The following is an 18,283-nucleotide window of genomic DNA, read 5'->3' on the forward strand; positions in this document are numbered from 1 at the left end:
TGCATCCTATCAGCACAAAAAAAAAAAAAAAAAAAACTAAACGAATTACAGACAGATGGGAGACACTTGAAGCACCTGACAGATTCAGTCATTCTTTGTGTGCAAAAAGAGAATTGATTTCCTCAAACAATTTTTTCTATTCGCATAATGCTACAAAATCAATGAGCACTTGGGGCTGGGCCCTTGGCACGGTCTGCTCTCTGGGCGTTGCCTTTGCTGTGTTGGCCTAGTTAATTGAATGACTTGCTCTACTGGACTTTCCAGCCTGGTGACGTGCTAAAAAGGTTCTACCTTTTGCTCCAGATGCCTTTATCTGTCATTAGAGACTGTCTGCAGTAACACATAATAAATGTGCTCTGGTATTACCCACACCCTTCTTTATTGGTTTAATTCCTCATTCTTTTAAATGAAAATGTTAGAAATAAGGCTCACCTCCTTCAGACGATGAGTGACCATTTTCTAAATTCTCAGTAATTGCTGTGGTGCAAAGGTCAACTAACTTTAATCTTACTAATACTATAATAGTGGAAACAACACTTATATAGTAAGCCATTTTTACTCATAGGATCTTTTATTTATAATTTAGGGAAAATTCTCAGTGTAAAATCATTTGCAAAGAGCATTGTAATTGCACTTATAGTGCAAACAAAATCTAGCTTTGAAAAAAAAAAAAAAAAGTCAAGAGTATATCTGGTATTAGTCACCAAATATGTTTTTTTTAATAAATAAATAACAATAATAAATAAATAAAAGGTATACCATAGCGAAATTAAGACAAGATAACTATCTTCACTTCAGTAAATTATTTTTTGGTTTTCCTGCTGAAATATTTTAATATCCTTAAAAGACGTTAACATATCAGATAATTTTTTTTTTAAGAATACAATTTGAATTACGTAAAAAAAGTACTATATAAAATGTCAAATACATGCTTAAATTAGGAAAAAAAACTTATATTTGCCAATGAGTTAAGACCAAAATTATTACATTTATCAAAAGTGAAAGACATTATACATCAAACAAATGCTGTTCTTTTTAACTTTCTTTTCATCAACTTTCTATTGTAATAACAGTAGGCCTATTTGCCAACATATAAAGCAGAACAACGATTTTTACAAATATTTAATGAGCACCAAATCAGTGCATATATATATATATATATATATATATATATATATATATATATATATATATATATATACACACACGCACACGCACACACACACACTAGGGGTGTAACGGTACGTGTATTCATACCGGACCGTTTCGGTACAGGGCTTTCGGTACGGTGCACGTGTGTACCGAATGCAATATTTTGTATGCGGAACATAGGTACATTTTCGTGTTTCCAAACGAACATATTATGTGGCGCAAATCCCGCCCTGTAGCTGATTCTAAGGCTGGTGACACACTGGATGCGTGGTGTGAGCATGGCGTTTCTGCTGCGTGTCAGTTGCGTGACGGCTGATTCGTGTTTTCTGTGTCTTTACACACCAGAATCGTGTCTGACGCGGCGCTAGTGCGCTGCTGCTACTGTAGCTAACAGAGGGAAGCCGCTGACAGACCAGGATCTTGTCTTCACGACAACAATATCTATACTTCATGTTGAGCATAAATATAAAGCCTACTGATAAAGGACACCGTCAACAGTGTTGACGGCAAAATAGACTTTGTTTGACAGGTGCAATATGCCAGTGTGTCACCGGCCTAAGGTTTTCAAAAGGCATCACACGAGTGTGAACATCACTTTAACTAGAAAAAAAAAATGATTGTAATTCAAACGCAGCTCCTGTCAGCATTTAAACAGACCTTTGTTCTTAATTCCGACCGGTCCAATGCAATAACGAAATCTGAGCAGGTCTAAAAACTGAAACTGTTGATGCTGCATTTTACACTTTGGAAAAGTTATATATATATATTTTTAAATATGAGCAGGCCTACAAGCTGGGATTGGTAATGCTGCACTGTAATCATAGTTATTTATTTATATTTTTCATTATATTTTATTATATGATATTGGTTTGAGAGAGTATTTTATTTAGTGGAGAACTTTGCAGCAGTATTTTATTTCTTATTCTTTTTTTATTATATATATATTTTATTAAAAAGTATTTTTTTTAAAAAAGTGTAAACAAATTGTTAAAAAAAGTTTATAGTAATAAACAACCTGCAGTTTAATGTTTGCATTTCTTTCCCTTACTGTACCGAAAATGAACCGAACTGTGACTTTAAAAACGAGGTACGTGCCGAATCATGATTTTTGCGTACCGTTACACCCCTAATATATACGGTTGAAATCAAAATCATTCAACCTATAGACCTGCAAGACATTTTGCTGTGGAGGACAACATTTTATGAAATCAATTCAAAAGACTGAACAGGCCACTAAAGTACATTCTATGACTGATACCTGAACCAAGCAGAAGTAGATTTGGATGTGTACTTTGGTATGACTGGCCTGCAGGAAAGTCCATTGATCATCAGCTTCAGTCTTTGCACCAAAGGCATCACAATTCTTGTCAAAATGGCCTGATACTTCAAAGAATCCATGATGTCCTTCACACAGTCATTATTTCCACTTCCTTCTACAGTAAAGAAACCCCGTAACAGGAAGGATCCACTTCCAAGTTTGACGATGGAGATGGTGTTCTTCTGCTTATGAGCTTTGCCTGTTTTGCAGCAGACATACCGCTGATCCATGGGTCCAAAAAGTTCCAGTGTGGTCACATCACTCCATAAAACATTCGTCCAGAGCTCCACAGGTTTACACAAATTTATTTTATCAAGTTCAAGTTGGCCTTTTGTTCTTCTTGATCCAGAGTGGTATTCTGCAAGATGTCTCAACATGAAGGCCATACTGGTCAAACTGTATGTATGTGTAACAGCTCAAGCTAATTCTGTTTTTAAATGAGTTTCTAAAGGCTTAATTGTGTTTTGAGACTGTTTTATTCCCCACCATGCAAATAAGTGATTTAAAAACATCAATGTTTAATAATTATGACATAGCAGTATTATTTAAAAATCTTATAACTCAAAAATATTACATATTGACAATATCACTTTTAATATGCCAGTGAACTGTTATAGATGCAATTTTTATTTTATCCTGGATCTTCAGAAAATCTTGTATTTGTAAAGTACTACAGTCTCTGAGGGGTTGAATAATTTTGATTGCAACTTATACATATATATATATATATATATATATATATATATATATATATATATATATATATATATATATATATATATATATATATATATTAGAATGCAAAACTGCAATTGTAATAAAATTTCACAATATGATTTTTATCAGTTTTACTGTATGTTTGATTAAATGCAGCTTTAGTGAGCATAAGGCTTCTTTCAAAAACATTTAAAAATAAATTATTAGTGGCCATAAACCTTTTGAAGAGCAGTCTATATTCTTAAGCCTTTATAACATGAAAAATATTAATAAATTAACTTAAAGTATGTTTGGATATTTTTAATTCATTTGTCAGTACACGTGTGTACACACTTAACCAATGGATTGCTTGACAAGAATCACATATGAAAAAAGTATCATGGAATAAATTTTGGCCACAGTGAGTTAACGATTAGCAGCTATGCGAAATTAAATAAATACAAGCATGCCTCGGATGCAGTTATGCCATAAATTCATGGGCGATTTTCTACTTTCAGCAGACAGCTTGCATCTATTAGAAGTTGAAACAGTGCATATATGCCAACTAAGTTCAACAGAGGTACAGAGAGAACAATGTAGGTCAGAGATGAGCATTAAATTTGACCAGCGTTGGTGAGAACGCTGCTGTTGGTCAAAAGGAGAGTAACATATGGCAGGGTGTGAGTGGGAAAGTGCGGAGGATTTTCAACGAGAGAGTTTAGTCACCAGCTAATGGTCAGAAGGGCACAGCCTGTGCACGTGAGTCAACTGGTGGAGTCGCTTGGAGCTGATGACAGCGTTTGCTCTCGCCCATTCATCACAAAGAACATATACACATTTCTAAATCTCACACGCCCTTTTGAATGCTGACTATACACACACCTAAACACAAACAGAACTGTGCAAATTCTTCACAAAGGCCCTCCCTGAGATGTAACCAAAACCACAAAGTGGACAGCAGGGCTACTCCGGTTTCCAAACAATTACAGGGAAAACGATGAACTCATCTCCCTGTAAATATACTGTGGTAGTGCAAACTCCTCCATTCTCCGAGTGTCCTGGATGTCAGAATCCGTGTTTAGTAAGTGATGTCACCCCTATGTGGATTCCTAATCAAAACAGAAATGGTAAATAGTGAAGACATGCAAAACAGGCTTTATGGCCTGTTACTAAAGCAGTCTGTATCAAAGTTGAAGGAGGAAACAGGAAGTGAATCAGCTGATGCCATTCCACACCCGTCAAAGGAAAATACAGAGTAAAAATGGGCTCTTTCAAGAAGACCACATGAAATTCAAATAAGAGTTGTGTGGTTCTTAGTCCACGTCTGTCACTTTTAATATCTGGCTAATACAGTAGCTGACACAGACTAACAAGCAGCAAATCATGCCTCTGGTGTACCTGAAGCCTACTGGCTTTTTAAATAAATGTATAAAAAGAAATATTCATATTAAAAATATGAATAAATTCAAAAAAGTCAGTTAAATAAATTCACTACTGTTCAGAAATTTAAGGTCACAGCAAGATTTTTGTTTTAAGAAAATATTTTTACTCACCAAGTATACATAAAATTTATCAAAAGTGACAAAGACATTTATAAAGTTACAAAAGATGTATTTCTAATGCTGTTCTTTTAAACTTTCTATTCATTCAAAAATCCTGAAAACAATGTATCATAGTTTTCACAAAAATATCAAGCAGCATCATTTTCAACATTGATAATAAGAAGAAATGTTTCTTGAGCATCAAATCGGCATATTATAATGATTTCTGAAGGATGATGTGAAGACCGGAGTGATAGTTGATGAAAATTCTGATCTTTGATCAAATAAATACAACTTTAGGTGATGTGATATATATGTTAAGAGATAAAGCATGGCTAGGAATATGTGAGTGCAAAGTATTACTTTTTTGGCTTCATCTTGGCATGGCTTTATTTGTTACTTGGCACTACATACTCATCCATAAACTTCTGACATCAAATGAATTTTAAATGATGTAAAAATATTCACAGAAATTAAATTACCCATTATTTGAAATGCACACACAGTAAATGTTCGTATAGCCTATGGACCATTAGAGGTTTCCTCTAAAGAACAAGCTATTGCGACTTTTCCATCAACTTTTGCGATTGTTTTGTAACACAGACTATGAAAATAAAGCCCATTTTGCTCCTTTAGCTCTTTTTTGGCCTTTTCATGCACTGCTTAGCGGAGTTAATTGTTGATGGAGTATGAGGCAGTGTCATCCTGCATGGGCGGTGGTTAGGCTTTGTGGTCGAGTCAGAGACAACAGGCTCCAGTTCACAGTCCTGTAAAGACACAGCTACTGGTTTCAGACAGGCTCCGTTTATTTAAAGATGGACAACCCAGTGAAAGGCCTCACTACTGTCTCATGGCAACAAGTCTCAGTTCCTAGATGTCAAAGCCATGCATTTTTTTCCCTAGAGGCAGCTTTTCAGACCTTACAAGCCTTTTTAGCAATTGTTTCCCATGACTTTCATGCATCCAGAAAGGAGCTAAATGGCTGCAGAAGTCAATTTGCATCTTTCAACACTAGTCACAGATACATGAAGCTCATGAGAATGCTGAAAGTCTATTGATGCAAAGAAAAGCTGCAAGCCCTCACATACATTTCACACAGGAAGTTCACAGTAAGACCCCACACAGGAAACGAAAAAGATGATAATTCACTACCTGATGACTAGAGACTGTTAACATCAAGTCGATCGGAACACACCCACCACACACGCTCTTTCGTCTTAACTTTCAGTTGTAGATATTTGACTCATTTGGAAAATGAAAGCCAAATGGGTGAGGGGAACTTAAGTCTGTATATGTGTTTCTTTGACATTTTAATTCTCTAGCAGAATGAGTTTTCCTAGTTAGTGCAAGGGCGTCTATACTATTACTACAATACTATTATTAATGCCCGATTCATATGATTCCAGCTGAAACAACCTTTCTTGAACTAGCAAAGCACTGCAGCCATGATCACTGCTAAAATAAATACAAAAATGCAAGTTCTGCACAAAAAAAACAAAAAAAAAAAACAAAAAAACAAAACAATGCACATTTATGTTTTAGTTCTTAACTGGACAATGAAACAATAAATGGATATTTTGCTCATCATGAGACCAGTAAAAAGAGGATTTTTCTCTGATGTTTTCAATTAGGGAACACAAAAATGTGTAATGGAGAAAACTGGCTTTAGGAGAGGACCCAAGAGATACCATCTGGGCTCGTAATTGGTTTGTTTTCTAAAAATTACTTTTTTCAGTCTGGTGTTTCCTCCATCAGTATGGTGTGAATCACGCGCATGATCTAAAACTTCTACCAACTGCAAGCTTGCACATGATACACGTGATACGCTCAAAAAATTTTGCTTTGTTTGGTGTAAGTTTGTTTGGTTTAAAAAAGAGCCACAATGAAAACAACCATTCAAGATCACATGATGACTCACTGACCACCATGTCTGTCACGTATACCATATCCCATTCATGATTGATACTTTAAGTTCTCTAACTCATCTCGACGTTCCCCTTTTCCCAGCACATTCACGCCATTCAATGTTTTTCCACAGGACTGAGGGTTTGCAACAGTGGTTAATAAAGAAAACAAAAAATATATATATAAGGCAACGTGCAGTCCACACAAAAGTTTTGCTGACTACAATGTCATAGACTGCAATGTGTTTATGATGGCACTGCAATTTCTCTGTCATTCAGATCTTTTTTTAATGCTCATTAAAAACCTAAAATGAAAACAAAAGTTTAAAGATTGTGCATATTATGTCACAGGCATTTTAATAAGCAGAGTATGGCACACTTGAGCTAGAAAACTATTTGGGTCAGTTGGTGGGATTGTCACTTGCACTATCAATCCAGTGCTGCATTGTTTGTCACTGTTTTTCATTCTCTGATCATGCATATGTCTTTTTACGCTTTGAATTTTTTTTTACTGAATATTGTTATTGCAAAGTCATAAAAGTGTCTATCTAGCTGGCTAATATAACCGTTTTGCTGAAAGTTGTAAGAGTGATTTGTTATCAGGTTGAAATTTACAATAAAGAACTCGTAAAGTAATTTTTATACTTTTTACAAAAAACAAAAAAACAATTATCTACAAATCCTTTGCTATTCTAAAAGCAAAACACTGCATGACATTAAGAATGTGGTGACTAAGATCAAGTGAAAAACACAGTAAAAAAGCATTTATGAATTTATTACTGTATATGTGTTTTTTTTAGGTTATTCCAAAATAGTAGATTAATGTATGTTTGTATACATTCTTTTTATTTATGAAAAATTTAAATGATTTTCCTGACATACACACACACACACACACACACACATCTAGAAACTGGGCCAGCAGACAAACTCCTTATTGTAAGTCCCTGCAAAAATTCCCATCATCTGTTTTTGCATAACTTGTCATTGTCGCCTCAGGCAATGTGACAACACATTTGAAAAATGCACATAAACTTTGATCAAACTGTGCTATTCTCACCCAGTCTTGCTTCTTTCACAACCTTTTCATTCAGGTTTGAACTGGAATAAAAACCGCTGAAGCATAGGGCCTTCAGTCTGCCAAAAGTCCCTCCATGCATTTGCCTTGGAGCAGTTGATTTAGGCTGTGAAAAAAAACACACACAAGCATAAATCAACCGGGTTTATTTATGATCGTTCATAAAGCCGCATTGTTGGGGATGCAGGGTCTGAGTCAGACGCTGCGGCTGTGAGATGGACATGCTATGTGGCTGCTTTGGTTCCGATTTTGCCCTCCGATTAGGTCACAGAACCTGCAGGGGTTAATGTGTAACTCTCGTGGTTTACTGCGCTTGCCAAGTCCAGCAAACATGAGCGGGAGTGAGAGGGAGATATGGCTGGCTCCTGATCAAATATGCTATCAAAACATGCGATTTCTTGACGTTGTTAACGTACATTTGGCCAGAAATGGACCTATATGGGCACAGAGGGGGTGTGCTGATGAGGTCACAGAAAACCAGTGCATGTGCACTCTAATTTACACACTCTTAAATTAACACTAATTTGACATACGCAAAGCTGTGAAAAAAATGGACGAGGGCAGTGCATTATGTTTTTACACACACACAGCACTATAGTTTCATTGTGAATTTTATCCCAGTTCTATTGCTCAATGGGCTGTGGATTTTTTTTCCTCCTATGTTTCACACACAATTCATCTGAACATCAGTGCTGTGTCCTGAATTCGGCTGCTGTAATTTCTGAGCTAAAAGATGAGGCTTGTGGTTCATTTGCTCATATCCTGTGGGCAGGCTGAGGCTCTTCTTCCTGTATGTTTAGTCAGCCATCTTCAACTGATCAACACTTCACAATCAAGCAGGAGTGGACGTTTCTTTACCTTAGTGCAAGTCACAAGTATCACCATCATGTCACATTTCATTTAAAAATATTTTTCAGTTTCTTTACATTACAATTAAACATTTCACACCCCAATTTTTCTTTATTAAAATATGTCTGAATGTTTTACTTGGTCTTCTGCAATTCCCATTTCCCAATCTTTATTCTTATTACTTTAATACAGTAATTTCCTTTCTAAAATCAGTACACATGAAATGCAGTATAACAAATAATTATTTGTATGGAGGGCCAAAACCTGCAGAAATAATAAATATGTTTTATTTAAATGTACTCCAAAATGTCTTGCATTATTTAGATTTTTATTAACTTTTATTATAATAACATAGCATTTAAAATAAAAAAATCAGTGTGATACTAGACATTCTTCTAGAAGGTTTTGTGCAATTCACTTCCTTATTCCATCACTTTCATTTTTCCTTGTGTTTTTGATCCTATGCACCATTGTTGTCAAGACAATCTTTATTTTTTCCTTTATATTTGGGAGTTAGGTAGTACAGCACATGCATCTTGTTTTGCTCTAGTCATACAGAAAATGACTAGAAGAAAACTGGCTGAAGAAAATTGGATTCCAGTGGATGAGATGAGACAGAAGAGGCACGCAGACATTGGCATCATGGGAGGATAATATTGAAGCAACAAGATGCCCCCAGGGCCCGACTATCACACCACCTCTCTCGGTGAGACAGGAGGAGAACGAGAGGTATGTTTGTATTGTACCTCTCACACTCTCTTTCAGTTCATTTCCTTCTCTCTCTCCCCCCTCCTTCAGTCCAGATCAGGTTATTAGGTCATACGGAAATGTTGACTAGACATCTCCATGTTGGGCCAAGAAGGAAGCGATCAACGTGCAGGCATGTCGTTGAAATGCTAGTGAGATTAATGGATAGTTTGCTGCCATTCCACTACAATAAGCTCCCTGAAAGGCCCACTGCATCCCTCCATCTCTGTGCCTGTTCTCTCCTCCCATGTCCTGGGACTGCATTTCTCAAATGGAGTCGGTCAAGTGATTTAAATTAATTTATGCTGCCTACTACCATGTAGAACTAAGTGAATGAATAACCTGTCCATTGTTACACAACAATCAACAAGTACATGGGAAGCTGACTAGTTTAATAGCATTAATAATTAACATTCCATTCCATCTAGTTGTTTTTAAATGCAAAAACATGTCTTGTGTAACATACCCTATGTAAAAAAAAAATAAAATAAAAAAAGCACAGCACCTCTAGTTAAAGGGATAGTTCTCCCAAAAATGACAATTTGATGTTTATTTGCTTAAAATTTGGGTTGGCACAGCTATGTGCACCACAGCTGTTTCCTCCAGTGACAGTTAAGCCCTTAACACATATTTACATATACTTTAATTATATTTATTTAAATATACTTCATCTAATTATATGTACTTTATGCATACACTACTGTGCAAAAGTCTTAGTCTTAGGTAGTCTGTTGTCAGACTGCATGTGCATTCAACAATCTCACTAGATTATTATTAAAATTAATGGCAAAATGAATGTTTGGAAATGTAAACTGGTATTTCCTACTGATACACTACAGCAAAAGATAGAAATAACTGGCTTAAAACCCTTTTATGGGGTGAAAATACTAATGTGCCTAAGACTGTTGGCTACTTTACAAATGACATTGTTGCTACTTTACAAAGAATGAGCATACAGTCATTCACAGAACTGATTACAGACAGCACTCATGTTAAATAAAGTGATTGACAGAGATACAGTATAATCATTATGTGTGGTTTTGTATTAAATAATGACCCAGATCATGAAATACATTTATTGGTCTTAGAGTAAGGTGAAGCTAGGGAAATGAGTATCCAAGGAGCATGTGAATGCTATGGATTTATTTTAAATATTTTAAATGTTCTTTAACCTTATCCTTTTTAGGCTTTATTTATTTATTTTTATAGAAGTTTCGGTTAAGGCACCATTTAGACACCGTTACTGTTTTAAAAGTATCGAAATGGCACCGGTATCAAATAAAACCCAATCGATACTCAACCCTACTTATAATGTAAGTGGATGAGAATCGCGGCTAAAACATACAATAAAACAAAAACAAAAAACAAACCAAATTAAACCCTGCGGTTTGTGACGATACATTGATGTGTAAAGATACAAAAAATGATCGGCCTGTGCAAGAAACTGAACACTATTTATATAGTCGTTTTTACCTCTGATTAAATGCAATGTCCAAAACTGTTAGAACACTCCTGAGTGCATCCTCCTGAGTGCGTCCTCTGAAGCAGGCGCATGAGGTGTCGTCGTCATCTTACTTTTTGGCGGATCGCAGACTTATTAGTGCATTACCATTACCTATCTCTCAAGTGGACCATTGACACTCCTAATTGTGACTGTAGATAGAATGTCAATGGTCAATTTGAGAGATAGATGACAGCAATGCACTTATAAGTCTGCGGTCCGCCATAAAGTAAGAAAAAGTAAAGGAAAGTTCTTATAGTTCAGACATTGCATGAAATAGAGGTAAAAAATTATATAAATACTGTTTAGTTTCTTGCACAAACCGATCGTTTTGTGTCTTTACACATCAGTGTATCATCACGACCCGCTGGGTTTAATTTGGATTTGTTGGTGTATGTTTTATGTTTCTCAAAGCCGTGATTCCAATCCACTTACATTAAATGACTGACAGTCTGCAACGGTTTGAGTTAAGAAATCTCAGTTTGTGTTCTACTGAAGAAACAAAGTCACCTACATCTGGGATGCCCTGGGGGTAAACAGATAAACATCATATTTTCATTTTTGGGTGTACTATCCATTTAAGTCCGATGAGCCAACTAGTAATTCAGGGAACCCAGTGACAAACCTTGAAAATCTGTTGTTTTACACATCCCTAATGTGTAACATGTTGCAATGTCTAAAAACTAAAAGAGGCTGGTTTAAAAAACCAGAAAGACATTACTAGATGTCAATGTGTATTTGATGTGGGCAATGATATATACCCAACAAATGCAAGAAAGCTGACAAAGGCTGAATAGTCTGACAATCAAGCTGAAGAAAGTAAAATATGTCTCCATGAGAGCTTTTGTCATCTAAATATGCCTTTTGTCATAAAGGTCACAGATGCTTGTTTTTTTTCTTCAAAGGCACCGCAAATATTGGATGTGTCATTCATGTGGTCTTTTGTGTCTTTGACTTCAAAAGGTTCTAGAAGCTTAAACTGTGTATTAAAAATGTCCTTCTGAGGTCACCAGATAACAGCATCGTAATGTCACCAAAGCATCTGATAAAAATTCCACTGCACATTCCTCAGAGACAACGATGCTTCGTGTCAGAGGAAAACCGTGTATGAACTAGACAAATGCTACATGGAAATAAACTATGGAGAAAGTTTATTGTAGCAGGACATGCATCAAAATAGCAAGGGTAGGGCAGGAAAAAGCCTCAAAACGAAGACAAAAATCACTGCCAAAACCTCCAGAAGGCACAATGTAGATAACTTCTCAGTTTATGACAGATGCAACTCTACTGTATCTAGGCCGCAGTGCAGGCAGCAAGTGGCTGTAGGCCTTTATGAGTATTCTTGCTAGCTCGGGCATGTTTAAGGTTAAATATATCCTCACCAAAACACATCAATTAAACAATGTTTGCTGTACTCTGAGTCAACCCCTCCATGTTACGCACAAACCATGCTTTCAGCTTTTCTGATATTTACACTACTTTAGTGTGAAAGCAACAATTACACGTTTTAAGAAATTTGCGAGCCCCACAGACCATTTATTTGATGTAGTGCACCATGTCTCCTGGTCCCTACATCAAATTTTTGTTTTAATAACTTGGGAATCTGACATATTAAAGAGGTGAAATCACGAAAACAAACTGTAACTTTCAGAACTCAACAAAATGTCTTTTATTAAAACAAACCAAACCAAATTTACATCAACAGCGGCTACCGCATGCTGAGAAACTTGGGCTGCACAGTCACAGTGAGGAGATGAGGAAGTAGGATATTGTAGATTATTTCCTAGATCTCAGAACAACAAACATCAAGAGTACAATGCAAAAGTCTACCCAAAATGTTGCTATTCCCAGTTATGTGTAGTACCTTCTATAGAAGTAATGCTTTGTGTAGCATTACTTGTTAAATGTATAAATTACTGGTCACTTTTTTTTTTTTTTTTTTACAGTGGATGGGGACTGAGACTTCCAAGCTTGAAAAATGAAGCAAAAGCACCATAAAAGTAGTTCATACGACTTGTGCAATACAGTTCACAGTCTTCTGAAGTCATACAATAGTATTATATGATGAACAGTCCAAAATTTAAGACACAAACGACATGAATAATGACAGACCAGCAGCTCTTCACATCATTTTGAAGGATTCGAACATAAGAAAAGAACAGCTAAAGTTAGTGTTAACACGCTCCCTGATCATTTCAGACTGTTTTATGAATCCAATCAAGCAAGTCAAGTTGTCTGAAGACGATACAAAAGCTTGAGTGAAATATTCCCTTAAATGGTACAGTGGCAAAAAAAGAAAAATTTGAGAGGATGAAAAATAGTCACCATAAACTAAATGACTGCTTATGGCATAACAAAAATTATAAATGGACCCCAGATTAAAAAAAACAAAAACAACTCCTTTAAATTGATGGAAACTAAACCCACCCAAGCCCTTCTCCAGCATGATTTCTGTTTCTGTACTTGAGAAAGTAAACTTTCTTTCCCAAGTACAACTGCAGTAACTGAGGAACGTAGTAAACAGATGCTCAAACGGGACATAGCAGTGACCTCCTGAGCTCTGGCATGTGCCCTTCTCGCAGACATCCCGAGCATCGCAGAGCTATGCGAGAGCTTGTGTTTGCGCTCAAGCTCTCCTCTTATTTCATTCACCCTCAGCCACATTTGCTTTTTATGTTGGGGGACGTGGTCAAAGACTGCTCTGATCCGACTGCCGTGCTCATTTGAACCAGCCCAGAGACGACTTCAAAGCAGGACATTAATGACTAACAGCAAAGGGAAGTATGTCCTCTTTCCATGTATTGTGATCTTTTGGTTGAGAAATCCCCAACAGTAGTGGAAGAATAAGAGGGAGGGGGAAGAGCAAGAAAAAATGACAAAAAATATATTTTTAACAAAGAGATAGAGAGGCAGGCCACATCTGTAGAGCACTTGTGTCTCCATGCCCACTGACGGACAAACCAATCAGATACAGAAACTGTATCAAACAAAAAATATGAAAACAAGTTATGACTCACTTTCTCACTGACACAGAGTCCAAAATGAATACTCACCAAGTGCAAGACTTAAGTAAAAAAAAAAAACACTGCCTGCCAGTTGGCTTTATATATATATTCCTTATATATAAAGAAATGCAACATAATACATAGATTCAATCAAAGAAGAACAACAATAATCCACTACTCTGAAATGTAAGTGACTTCAGTGATTCAAATCAAAGACATACAAATCATCTACTAAAGAAAACAGCTGTCCTGACTCGTGTGTCCTCCCAACAGTTTTCTCCCCCCAGTGGAAAATGAACCATCAGAATTGCATCTAGGATGCCTAAAGTGTTTTTCTTTTCCAAAACTCTGACCCATATGTGGAATTTTGCTATCATTAAATCACCAAAACAAAAATACAAGAAACAAAATCACAATGTGTCTGTTTTTATGAAGTGCTGTCACATATACAAGGAATAAAGTTTAAACAATTATATTTTAATTCAAAAGAACAATTTTATATATAGTTGCAAATGCAAATCCAAATTATTCAATGACCCGCAAGACATTTTGCTGCCGAGAACCTAATTTTATGAAAACTACTACAGAAGGTTTATCAATGCACATTTGAGAGATTCTGAGAAAGTAAAGGCAAAAAAACTTTGGCATGTAAACTTTGAGCAGAATCTTTCACTCTTTATAACCTCCAATAAACGCTGCCTCTGTAAGTGCTTAGAAACGTAGAAACTAAGCGTCACTTCTCTGCATTCATGGCCCATTCCTCGCTTGAAAAAGCTTCCAGATCACTGATAGTTTTTGGTTTTCTTGTTGCCGCTGCTTTCTTCAATTTCTACCAAATATTTTACATTTGTATTCATGTTGACTGAACTGGCCACTCAAGAACATTATAAAACCAATCCCTCAACTAAATTTCGTTAGATTTGGATGTATACGTTGGGATGGCTAATTTGCAGGAAAGTCCATCGATCAACAAGCTTAAGTCTCTACACCAAAGGCATCACAATCTTTGCCAAAATGGCCTGATTTTTCAAAGAATCCATGATGTCCTTAATACAGTCAAGATTTCCTCTCCCTGCAACAGCAAAGTACACCCATAACAAGAACGGTATACCTCCATGTTTAAACACAGAGATGATGTTGTTCTGCTTATAAGCTTAGCTTTTTTGCTTGAGACATACCGCTGATCCATGGATCCAGTCTGGTCACATCACTCCATAAAACACTGGTGAGGTCTATTCAAATTATTGATAGCATTTTGGTCAAAAGAGGCAATCGGCGAGGTGTCAAGACATGAAGGCCATACTGGTCTAGAGTGCTCTTAGCCTCTGCACTGAAATGCTTTTTTTTCTTCTTTCATCAGGTGATCTTATAAGTCTTTGGCAGTAAATTAAGGGGTTTTCTGGCCTTAGACTTCCTAACGTAAAAAACAAAATGTTTTCTCTAACTCTTGTGAGAGTTCTGTGGACTTGGCCATATTTGCTACTTAACTTTTGCACATGTAACAGCTCAAGCTAATTCAGTACTGTTATAGAGTTTCTAAACTCGTGTTTTAAATGCGTTTTATAATTTTTATAACTTATAACTCTTTTATAACTCATTTTGGATAAAAGTAACTGCTGAATACAGAAAAGTAACACCCACACATTTTACACATCCACTTTGACACTTTGGGATGCGTATGTGAGAAAAGGACAGACAGTGTGAAAAAAAAGAAGCAAAACAGAAACAGAGGTGGTAAGAAACTTGAGCTGCTTACTTTCCTCGGCAGACAGGTCTGGTGCTGACTCAGTGCGTTCAAACTGACTCACGCTCCACTGGGACTCAGTGCAACAAAAACCAGCGCTCAAACTGCCCGACAGGCATCCAAAACCAATCTCTGACTCCACCACACCAGCTCATCCAATATATATCAGTGTCATCTTGGAGAACTTTGTTTTGTTTAGAAAAAGAATGATTTACTCACTATTTGATCTAATATTTTGTAATTCGTCAGCAGGCACTTCAGAATACACAGCACAGCATCTGTGGTTAGAGAATCTGCAAAACTAGACACAGGCACAAATTTATACAGGGAGGGAAATGGCCATCTGAAGGCTGCTAGATTGCACCATAAAATCACAATGGCCATCATATTGAACCATTGATTGATACCATTAGAGATTTTTGTGAACAGTATAAATTAAAGTTTGCACATAAATTGGTTAAAACTAAGCAAATGTTACTCTTGAAATGAAGTGTGCCATTGCAAACCATTTTTATCTGGTGCTTTATTTGATTTTATTATGCTATGTTATTATAAACTGAAACTGTGAAGATGAATCAAGGCAATTGCCAATCACAGTCTTAAAAGAGATATAAATGATAACGTTACTGTACAGAGATATATTCAGTATCGATATCGGCTCGGATACTGCCACTTTCTGCCGGATCGGGGTATCGGTCAGATAAGACCGATCCAAATCCAATACTGTGTCTATACTATTCTGTGTTACTGTTAAGCCCAAAGAAAGGCACAAAAACATTATAAAGCACCATAATGTTTTTATGCACTATATTCTAAGTGTTCTGAAGCTGTTCCATTGTTTAATGTGAGGTACAGATGACTATATATTTATGTAGTTAAATTCACTGCTGCGGCTGTCTGGCATCCTCCATTCAGCTTTCAAACTGCGTGTCGCGTTCGGTTATGAGTCAAGATGATGAAACTCTCTCAAAGATGATTCAATGTTCTTATACTTGATCTTCAGATAAAGATCAATGGCTTTGAATAGAAGGCCTTAATCTTGCTGGAGTTTAGTGCTATTTCTAAATTGTGACTTTCTATTGGTTGCTGTTAGTAGGAGTACTACTCGTGCACAGTAACTGAAATTTTAAACTGTTAAAAGAAAAGACTATGACAGATATAATACACCACGATCAGTATCTCTTCCCTTTGTGCTTTGAACTTTTCTATGCAGAGCGCTGCACACTGAGGCCCCGTCCACACGGAGACGCGTTTCTGTGAATACGCACAAATTTTTTATCGGATAGGCATTTCGTCCACACGGATCCGGTGTTTTCGCAAGGTGAAACCGCTATTTTTTGAAACCGGGTCCCAAAGTGGATAAATTTGAAAACGCCGTCTTTGTGTTTTCGTCTGGACGGCTTATCCGTATATTTTCTGAAACGATGACGTCATCAGCCCACGTCTCCCCCCTAGTCAGACACCTCTACGTCACGTAACCGCAACAAAAACATGACAAACACTGCACGATTGTCTTTTTATTAACGAACATTAACACTGATTAATAAATGTATTGTTCCATGTTCGTTTGTGTACCATGCGCAATGTTTATGAGCATAGTCCAAGTCTTCTTCTCTGTTTTTAGTGTATCTCTGTGGCAGAATTACAGCGCCACATACTGGTCTGGCATGTATACTACATCATTTTGCGGTTTCGTGTGGACGCGGATATTTCTTGAGACGAGGAAAAAAGAGGATTGGGGTAAGCTCCGTCTCCGTGTGGACTGGGCCTGAGACTCTCTTTTGCTTCAAGCACATCTTTCTGCACAAGGGATGTGCATAAGCGCTTTGTGCCACTCTGTATTGGAGCCTTTCACATTATAACACTTAAGCAATTAAAAATGTTTAATAGCCTTTCTTGTTCTGTCCCAGCTATCATATGTTGCTGCCTCATTACTGTGCTATACATATATATAATATATAATATATAAATATATATATTTTTAAATTTTATAGTTAATATTTACATATGATTATATTAACTTGTTTTTCATGAATGTATTTTACAACAATAAAAGGTCCAATGTGTGACATTTTCCCAGATTTAGTCCTACACTTATTCACTTTTATTTATTCCCCTTTAAATGTTTTTTTTTTTTTCACTAAATATTTAGATTTTATTAAATTATTCTGAAGTTCTGCTGATGATATCGGCAGATACGATAATGTTTTGGTACTGGAATGGATTTGAAAAATGATATCGGTGCATCCTTAACAGAAACACACTAACTCTTACTATTGACTCAACTATGACCTGAGTCAATAAAAAATTGTAGTTGTAACTTAAATGTAGGTTTTCTAATCGATATATACATGTTTGTATGTTCATGAGAGTAGAGACAGTTAAACAGTAGCAGTAGCCTTGGCAACAGCATTTTCCCCAATGTTTGGACAATTGCTGTAAAATTTTATTGAAACATGGGAAAGTTACATTTTTAAGGCAGGGCTTAGCAATGCGTCAACTAAGCCTTGCCCAAATTTAGTCTCACCTAGCCCATTTTGTAATAAAGTAATCTTAATGGCTTCACCAAAATCCTTCCATATAAAAGTAGGATCCACCCAGAATCCATCAGCTACCTGAAGCCTAACAGCATTATGGTACAGTGAAACTGAGTCTGTGCAGGTGAGTGTGTCGGCAGGACCCAGACCTTGAGCTACAGCACGCCACATTTCTGTCTAATTTGTCAAAAACACTGCAGGAGCCCTGAGC

The 18,283-nt window shown here is 36.5% G+C and overlaps 1 long non-coding RNA gene across 2 annotated transcripts in view; it reads right to left on the reverse strand.

Moving 5' to 3' along the window:
• The window catches only part of LOC113048133 (uncharacterized), a 56,961-nt gene that overhangs the window by 10,199 nt on the left and 28,479 nt on the right, over positions 1-18,283 (reverse strand). Inside the window, exon 3 of one of the 2 annotated variants that reach the window (XR_003276405.1) lies at positions 7,414-7,795. The exons of the other annotated variant lie outside the window; for it this stretch is intronic. This is a non-coding gene — a long non-coding RNA (uncharacterized LOC113048133). Of the gene's footprint in view, positions 1-7,413; positions 7,796-18,283 lie in introns of those variants that run through there. 2 annotated transcript variants of the gene reach the window in all.

This window comes from Carassius auratus, chromosome 29 (genome assembly GCF_003368295.1).
Source record: "Carassius auratus strain Wakin chromosome 29, ASM336829v1, whole genome shotgun sequence".
NCBI classification, from domain to species: Eukaryota; Metazoa; Chordata; class Actinopteri; order Cypriniformes; family Cyprinidae; genus Carassius; species Carassius auratus.